The sequence below is a fragment of the Miniopterus schreibersii genome (assembly GCF_964146895.1).
Source record: "Miniopterus schreibersii genome assembly, chromosome: 5".
NCBI classification, from domain to species: Eukaryota; Metazoa; Chordata; class Mammalia; order Chiroptera; family Miniopteridae; genus Miniopterus; species Miniopterus schreibersii.
Genome location: NC_138106.1, coordinates 73,341,222 through 73,350,166, shown reverse-complemented (window position 1 = coordinate 73,350,166; position 8,945 = coordinate 73,341,222).

Genomic DNA, 8,945 nt, shown 5'->3' with positions numbered 1-8,945 from the left:
AAGCATTATATAAATCATCAATAGAATGTATTTAGCATACTGCTTACCAAACACAATGGTAAATAAACATATAAGGAAGAAATAAATAATTTAAGTGTATATTTTACACAAGAATTTCAACTATAAAAAAATGTCTAAAGATAGTTCACAGGTTTAATGAAAAGATTAATTCATATTGGAATTATTGGGATAATTTTAATCTATTGTTTAATTTATTAAGATTTAAAAAATCACACACAAATTTTTTATTTTAGGTAGAGACCTCAACTAGAAATTTCTCACTTAATAAAAGTTAACATAAAACTTTGCATTGTCTACTTCCTAACTAAATACTTTGAATCTTAAAAGTGTTAATGAATTGGCTCAATGTAACTCTTCTCAAATTATCCAAACATCCAACAGAAATTATGAGTGCCAAAAATGACCTTAAAACCTCTCTCCTTCTCCTGATTTTACTTTTCCTTTAATTTGGAGGCACTATATTTTTTGATTTTACATAGAAATTTAGTAGTGATATTATGAATAATTCTTAAAAATATTTTGTCATAGTTTATACACATGCATGTCTGATACTTTTACTTGTTATAAACTCAGAAAATACCAGATTTAAAAACATTAAGGTCAATTTTGTCATCAAAAAAATAGTTAACCTTTTAATTTTTAATAATATAAGTGATATGCATAAAAGTTTAATCATATGCATAATTTTAATTTAGAACAACCAAAAAAAAAGGCTTTAACTTTCAATTTATTTATCAAACTCAGATAACTGCCTTGATTTTACAACAAAAAGAAAAGTTTTTGTTGTTATACCTGTTTTTGTAATTTTATTTTGTGCAAAAGACAGTGTCTTTTATTCTGTGGTAGAATAATTTCAGAATTCCGTAAGTTTAACTTAAATAATAGTTATACGGTTTATGGACATAAAAAATCAAAATGTGCAAAAAAGGACAATATTGTGCCCTCAGTTGTTTGGAGCTTCATCCTGAACACCAAAAGGTGGCAGGTTTGATTCACACTCAGGGCACATACCCAGGTTTCAGCTGGACCTTGGGTAGGGGCGAGTGTGGGAGGCAACCTGTCGATGTTTCTCTCTGTCCCTTCCTCTTTCTAAAAATCAACAAAATTACAAGAAAAACCCCCAACCCTTACAATATTTTATCATGCTATTCATGCTAATGTGTAGATCAAGTATAAATATTTATTTAGTATCACTATTATACAGTAATCTAATAGTGGTAGAAACTAGATTGTTTTTGTCCATTCTGCTATGCACTAAAGAAAAATCATAGAGTTGCAGATCACAGTTACTAAATTTATAGTTTTCGTTATATCATGATGATCAAATATGTTTTTAATAAAATTACATATTTTTAAATATTATACACTCACATATGAATGGCTGTATTAATTTTATGATAAGACCCACATAGTTTCATTAAAATTTCTCTAATATTTCAAATGTTAAACTTATTAAAAAATCAAGTTTTCCACAGGAACTACAGAAGGACAAAATAAATCATGAGAAATATATAATTAAATTGACTTATTAGTGTTTTTTAAAAATATATTTATAGTGGTTGCACCAGTCTGCATTCCCACCAGCAGCCGACTAGGGCTCCTTTCTCTCCACACCCCAGCATCTGAGGTTTGTTGACTTGTTGATGGCAGCCTTTCTGTCAGGTGTGAGGTGGTAGCTCATTGTCATTTTAATTTGCATCTCTCTGATGATAGTGACTTTGAGCATTTTTTATATGTCTCTTGGCCATTTGTTTGTCCTCTTTGGAGAAGTGTCTATTCAGGTCCTCTGCTGGACCTGGAGAGTATTAAGCTAAGCAAAATAAACCAGTCAGAAAAAGACAAGTAGCACATGATCTCACTTATATGTGGAATCTAATGAGCAAAATAAACCAATGAATGAAATAGATCCAGAGACAATGAAACATGGAACAGACATGTATTTCTGGTGGTGCTGGAGGAGATTAGCCAATGAATTTATATGCATATATGAATAGCCCATGGACAGACAATGGTGAGGGGAAGGCCTGGGGAGGGGGCAGAATAAGGGTGGAGGGGGCCAATGGGGGAAAAAGGGGACATCTTTAATACTTTTAACAATAAAGATAAATTAAATATATATATTTACATATTTAACATTGATACAACTTTAATTTTAGGTGTATTACTAAAAAAAGATAAAGCACTTCTCAATATAATGGAACAACCACCTCAAAATTATAAATAAATATAGGTGCACCTTCTTCTCTGAAAATTTATAAATAATTACTTTCTTGGATCATCAGAAAATTAAATTGTAGTAAACTTTTATTAATGGATTCAGGATGTGTGTTTTTGAGGATTGCCTGTACCATGTGCTTTCAGTTGTTCATTAAATCAAATATTATTGGCAGAGGTGAACTGAGTGGTATATGAAATAATGTTACCTAGTGAGAAAATTCAAATAAAATACATGCAATGTGAACAAAAATGAGGAACATAAGACATTACAGTAAGAGTACAGTAGAAACTGATACTAAATGAGCTATAGTTTCAGAAGCCTGACATGGTATTAAGAAAAACCAGGTAAATAGTTGTATAGAGTATCAGTTTTAATGTATCACCCAGAAACTGTACAATTATGAGGAAGCTAACATCACATTCAACTGGAATTTACTGTATCCTGATTTTGCAATTCTCAAAGAAAAATATTCACATTTATACATTTTGAATTTGTAAATAGCATGCTCTGTCAGTTTAGTAAATATTTGTATCTTGCCAAAACAGATACAAGAAAATAATTCACCTAGAGAAAATAATTTAAAGATGAACAGATACATACATAAAAATTACAAATTGAACTATTAATATTCTACACAGAAGTATAATTTAAAAACCAAACCAAGATAGCCATGTATGAAATAACTTTTAGAAGTGTAGTATATAATGTATTAAAATTTTTGAAGAGTTCTTATAAAGTTTGTGGACAAGTCCAGAATAGGCAAATACTATCATTTAGAAAATTTTATATTTAATTCAATTTATAAAACTGTTTAACTTCTCTAACCCCAAGTTGAACACCACTATAGTACAGTGTGTGCTGCTTCAAGGTAAACCTATTACCCATAGCTGATCACTTTATGCCCAGTTATAGTACACTGAAGAATCTGATCATTAGAGACTTGCTATAATAAGCTCTTTCAATGCAAAATTCAAAATAATGTATTGGGTCATAGGCATAAAGGTGTTTGTGATGAGTTGTTATCAACAGAAATTATAGTCATTTGATTTGGTTTGATTTATCTCAGTTCTACTCCATAGCACTACAATGCTTAAAATTATTGGGGAATTCAAATGTTAAAAAACTAGTATTCTAAAATCATAACTTTTATGACTATTGAAACAATCAAACCAGTAAAAAGAAAGAAAATATTTGCAACCTGTTCTCTGTAGCAACTATAACTTAACATTATAAACAATCAAGAGGGCCCAGCCAATGTGGTTTATTCATTGATTTAGGATTAAAAGAATCCTAAATGTTTCTTCCAGTAAAATCATGGCAATGTAGTGTGTAAAATACTTGGTGTAATTCAACATGATGCAAAATAAACTCTTGTTATTCAGTCCTCCTTTATAACATTTTATAAAATATGACATGGTACTTCGACATCATTGAAATTATTAGGTCTTTCCAAATTCACCTTATGTCAATTTACATATATTTGTAATATATCATATGTAACATAATATGTATATATAACTTCAATACTAGTTTAAGAAAGTAAGCAAGAAAAGTAAATATGCACATTAAAAACCTATCGATGCCTAATGTTAAAATCACACAAATATTAAAAACTAACTGGACATTTCATTTATGTTTACAAGTTCAATAGAAATCTATATTAAGGCTTTCATCTCAATTTTGGAACAATCATTACTACATTAGTTGAAAAATGAATACTGTCAAAAGAAGGAGATTTTTTTTTTCTTTTTTCATATTACACTTATAAGTACTAATGAGATCCTGAAAGTATCGCTTTGGACGCTGCCCTGCTGGGGTGAGTCTACATTTTCTCCATTTAACCTACTGGGTGCTCAGGCTACACCAGAAAATAAGAATTCTCTTCATTATATTTTACTAAATTAGGTTGGATCACAAATGTATTCAAATCAAGTGTGAAGTGAAATTGTTAAGCATATAACTAGGAGAAACATCAGCTAAAATTATAAAATTACTGAAATGGATACAAACTGGAGAAAGAATATTAAATAGATGACATGCAAATCACAGCCGCATCCATAGCACACATTTATAATTGTGTTAGACAAGATGTCTAATGCCAATTGCCATGCAGAATATTTATAATGACTACAAGGATTCTGGGGAAATCACTAATGGATGAGTGAACATAAGCTGTGCTAAAAACAAAGAAACATATAAACTCACACAGTATATCCAAAAATATATATAAAAATTAGAATGTATGTATTTTAAAGACCAAGTAAAGATACTATAAAATCATATATGTCTGTGTTTATGTTTATATGTGTAATTCATGGATGTATATATTCATATGTGTATATTCATATATACATATAATGTATATGTATGTGCACGAGAATTACATTCACACATAGTCCTGATTGAAAAATGTGGAATAGAACATGGACCACACTTACAGTTTTAAAAATAAATTTTTATTTTAGAATAGTACTTTATACCAAGTAATTGATTTATAGATAGTCCACAATATAAAATGACATATGAAATCTTGAGTGTTTTCTCAACTTCCAAAATGTAAAGAAAAATTCCCAAATGTTTAAAAAATTGGTCAGGATGAACACTTTCCCTTTTTCCAAAAGTAAATGGTGTAAGCAGCAAGAGTCCCTGGGAAGCATCAAGATTTTCAATTACTTGAATCCTTCTTAGTAATTTAAAGATCCTACCTTATTTCAAGGAAGATATTTCATGATAGAGGAGTTTTTTATCCTAATAAAATTATTAGATAAGTGGTGAGTGTTCTACCATATAGAGCACAATATATACCCAGTATGGCCAAAGCATACCACTTAAGTTAAGCAAATATTTTAACATCAGCTTTTTAAGGTTTAATTGTCAAAGAAATGTTTTGCATACAGAGTGATTTAATAAACATAAAGCAATTGAATACATTGCTTACTACTAGCAGGGGTGAGGAAACGTTTTTCTGCCAAGGGCCATTTAGATATTTATAACATCATTCACGGGCCATACAAAATTATCAGCTTAAAAGTTAGCTATGAAAAAAATGTCCTAGATTTATTGAATTTTGAGTCCTACTTGCAATTGCCTTGGCAGGGCCAGATCAAAGGATTTTGCAGGCCATATAGCCTGCGGACCAGATGTTCTTCACCCTTGCTTAAGAGGAAAAGCAAAAGTATTATTTACTTCAAGGGTTATTTGATATGCAGTTTGTTCTTGTAGTTTAATCAGATACATCTAACAGTAAAAAATTGTCTTGTCTTTTCAGTTGTTAGGCCTTTGTATTTTAATCTTTTAGAATTGTATGGTCTTATACTGCTGATAAAATCTCCTAAGAAATTGGAGGATATTTAAGACACATTAATCTGATTCATATGCACAATTTGATTTTTCAAGATATGTCAAATCAACTTTGTTTAAAAGTTGTTTTTTATATAGTAGCTAAAATGTTTCCAGTACTATTCTCTGAATGCCAGTATACAGAATTTGAGATGTGATAGATTCTTCAATTTGTATTTCTAAAGTAAAAAAAAAATCTGTGCCTTGAAAAATAAATAATAATCATTATCCAGAGTCATTTCAAAATGTTACTTTGTTTTTAGTATATATTTTATGAAAAATACTTCCTTATAGTTGATGACTTTGAGAAAACATTTAATAACTTTCTTTAAACTTAATATTAAATTTCATCAAATGAAATTGACTTATTTGTAAACTACCAATATTATTTATTTACATTCTGGATTCTATATATATTGTATTTGATCTATTATAGTTATGCTTTGCATTATTTTTTCCTTTTAAGTTATTATCCTAGCCAATGCAAACAACTAGTCAACAAACTTCTTTAGTTATACAAAATCAGATTTTTACCAAATACCACTGAAGTCAATTTAAAATATATATTTTTTTATGGATTTCAGAGAGAGGAAGGGAAAGGGAGGGAGAGAGATGGACACATCAATGAGGAAAGAGTCAGTGATTGGCTGCCTCCTGCACACCCCACACTGGGGATCGAGCACACAGCCCAAGCATGTGCCCTGACCAGGAGTTGAACCTCAATCTCCTGAGTCATAGGTCAAGGCTCAATTGCTGGGCCATGCTGGCAATTTTATCAAGCTTAACTGATCTATAAAAATGTATACTTTATTTCAATTTGCATAATTACCTACTCAACTGTTTCTTATATACTTGAAAAATAGGATAGAAAGTGGTATAATCTAGCTAATATAAAGAAATGAGTGCAAATTTAATTCTGAGACACTCAATCAAGGAAAGGAAAGAGATACAGAAATTATTTTCTCCAGCTTATAATTAGATACTTATTAAAGAAACATGTTGATGTTTGAAAAATTGCACAGCATATTTTTCTGTGAAATTGGGTAGGTTATGCATGCCGTGGAAGCCAACAACCTGAAGAATCTTAGTTACCTGAAATAATCAGGTTCACTTCTCCCTCACCTTATATGTGTACTGTGCGTACTCCATGACCTGGGCTTTCCTCCATGTCTTCTATATCTGGAACCCAGACTGCCAGAGAAGTCAGTGTGTGGATGTTGCAGGTATCCATGGTGAATAGAAAAGTGAGAGAGAGAGAGAAACAGAGAGGGGAGAGAGAGATTTGAAAGTCACTCACTGGATTTTAAAATTTCAGACTTTTGTGCTCACATTTCATTGAACTGTGCTTTTTTAAACATGTTCTCCATACCAGCAATATCACTATCACCTAGGAACTTGTTAGAAATGCAAAGTTTCTGGACCTAGCTTCAGAATTAAATTCTGGGTTTAAGTATCTCTAAATATTTCTAACAAGTTCCTAAGTGATGGAGATTACAGATTTATTCGATTATCTATATACTGAATTGAGGCCTATTAACCTATGCTTTAACAAGCCCTTCAGTAGATTCTGATGCACAATAAAGTTGGAGAACCACTGCATTGCACAAATCTTGTCTAAATTTAACTTCGGAAGAGTGGGGACGTATAATTCTACCAGTGCTCTGAAGAGAATCAGAAACTTTTGATGGCCAATGATAGTGAATACACGAGTTAAATTATGAAAAAAAATAATTGTTTTTGGGACCTTGGCCCATTCCTTCTGTATCTTTTTTACGAATAAATTTGTATTGCACACCTTTTAAAAGAAGTCAAAGATATGATATGAGCTTAGCACTGGAGCTTGCAATGCGCGGTGCTTGGAGAAACAGACTGATTGAACAGCACCATGAAGCAGCTGAGGTTGTGCGTATGTGGCCTTGTCAATCAACTCACAGGGGCTGGTTGGCTGGAGTTCTGCATTGTTTTGGGATCATCATCAAGTACATTCTTAAACAGTGTTATGATCAATCCAATTAGAAATGTGCGCATTTGTAGGGAGCAGGAGAAAAGCACATACATCATGACTTTCTAGCCCTACTTAATAAAAAATGAATTTTATGAGAAGAAATTGCGTTTTAAAAGGTGAAACGTAAGGATAATGATAATGTAGTGTTTTTAAGGGACACGTTCTACGACTCTCGTAGAAACAGTTTCAGAAATTATGGCAGGAGAGAGGAAAGCATTTTTTTCTGTCTCACCAAGAGCTCCTGGGTGGCTCCCTCTTATTTTTAGTTGTATCATCATCAAGCCAGTTTCTTTCTCTTCTTTCTTTTTAGCACAAAAGAATAAAATCTTCTTGTCTTAATGTATTTTAATTTTTATCTTTTCTGAAGCATATTATAATGTGTACCCTAGTTGCTTTATTGGTGTGTGTACCTAAAAGGTAATATATATATATACACACAAACGTACATATATATATATATATACACATACATATATTTACATATATATATATATGTGTATTTGGTATCTACCCTTCTGAATAAAACCTTATGAAGTATTTCTTTACCCCACTATCGTTGTTTTCTTATAATCAATATTATAAAGTTGATCTGACTTAATTCGAACATTTGCCCTTGATAATTTTATACTTTCTCCTACTGAATTTATTTACCGTTGCTCTTATTGTATGCTTGAATTAGCATCACAAATTCAGTCATCTGTATAATTATAAAAACCTTATTCTCATATGGTTTCAAATAATGAAGAGGAATTTAATGTGTTTTTTCCACACAATAGAATAAATTCGCAACTTTACATCAGAACAGGAACTGTGGTTAGTTCTATTTTTATAGCTTTCTTAGTGACTAGAATTTTTAATGATATTTTGCTATGTCATAACCTAAGGTATATTTATATTAAATTTTACATTTTTATTTTGAATTCCCGTCATAAAGTTTTAAAGAAAACATTTAAACAAATCTCTAGCAAATACACACCCATGGCCTATAGTAGAGAGAGTGTGAGTCAAAATAAAAATGAATATAATGAAGAGAATCTCTTTAAGAATTTTGAGGCTGTAAATCATTCTCTTATTTTACTTTTTTTTAACCCTCACTCGAGAATACTTTCTCCATTGATTTTTAGAGAGAGTGGAAGGAACGGAGGAGAGGGAAAGAGAGAAAAGCATGTGAGAGAGACACATTGATTGATCGGTTGCCTCTCAGACACTCCCTGACCAGGGACCGGGAGGAACCTGCAATCGAGGTACCTGTCCTTGACCAGGAATTGAACACTCAACTATCTAGTCTGTGGCCAACACTCTAACCAGGGAGCCAAACCGGCCAGGGTTCTTCAACATTAATTCTAATTTTATTTATTGAAA